Here is a 1,031-nt window from a genome sequence, read left to right as displayed (position 1 = left end):
TTTCCCTATTCTTTTTCTTTGTTAATATCTTATGTTCTTGCTCTATATCTTATTTAATTTTTGTTTAGAATTAATTGTAAGGGTAAAACCGTACAAATTCTCAAACCAAAAGCTAAAGGAATTGGGTTTGGAGTTTACACCAGTGAAACAGTGCTTATATGAAACGGTGAAGAGTCTACAAGAGAAAGGTCACCTTCCAATTCCTACTCAAAAGGATGAGATTATTCGAATTCAGTCTTAGCAATTCAGATTATTTGCATTAAACCAGTTGGTACCGGTTGATATTTTTGGAGTATGTGATCGAGCAGGATTTTGAAATATTGATAGAGGGTTTGGGAAGGAGAAGAGATAGAAGAAAGGGTAACAGAGTCTTTTCATATTAATTTTAATAGACTAGTGGCTACTATTGCTAAGCATTGAAAATGCTGGATAAAAAGTAAATACCACTTTAAAAAGTGGCTACCCCATACAATTTTTACCCTTTATTGGTGGCAAAAGTAGAACCTAGGGTGGCAATTTGAGCCCAAACCCATCCAACTCGTTCAACTCGCCCAGAGATTAATGGGTTGGACTACAAATATATTAGCTCATGGATCAATTTGGACTAAGCCTAAGTTAACCCATTATTTGTTATAGCCCATTCTGATCCATTAAACAACCCAACTACAACCCATGAAACTCACCCAAAACAAAAGGATCTCAACCCAACTTATTTAAAAATTTACTCAGTTGCCCCAATTTTACCTTTTTTTTTGTATTTTTCAATTTTTTGTTCTTTGTTTTTCTGAACCACCCATTCACCCACCCTACCCTAACCCCCTCCCCCCCTCCCCCGCGCAAACCCCCTAAAAATATTTTTTACATTTTTTTTGTATTTTTAATTTTCTATTTTTTTTTCTGCACTACACACCCACCCTACCACCATCACCCCCCTTCCCCCCGCACAAACCCCCTCAAATTTTTTTTTTTTACTTTCTTTTCTTTTTTGTATTTTCAATTTTCTGTTTTTTTTATGCACCACCCACCCACCC

This window comes from Nicotiana attenuata, unplaced genomic scaffold (assembly GCF_001879085.1).
Source record: "Nicotiana attenuata strain UT unplaced genomic scaffold, NIATTr2, whole genome shotgun sequence".
Taxonomy (NCBI): Eukaryota; Viridiplantae; Streptophyta; class Magnoliopsida; order Solanales; family Solanaceae; genus Nicotiana; species Nicotiana attenuata.
The sequence above is the reverse complement of the archived record's forward strand: the minus strand, read 5'-3'. Positions refer to the sequence as shown.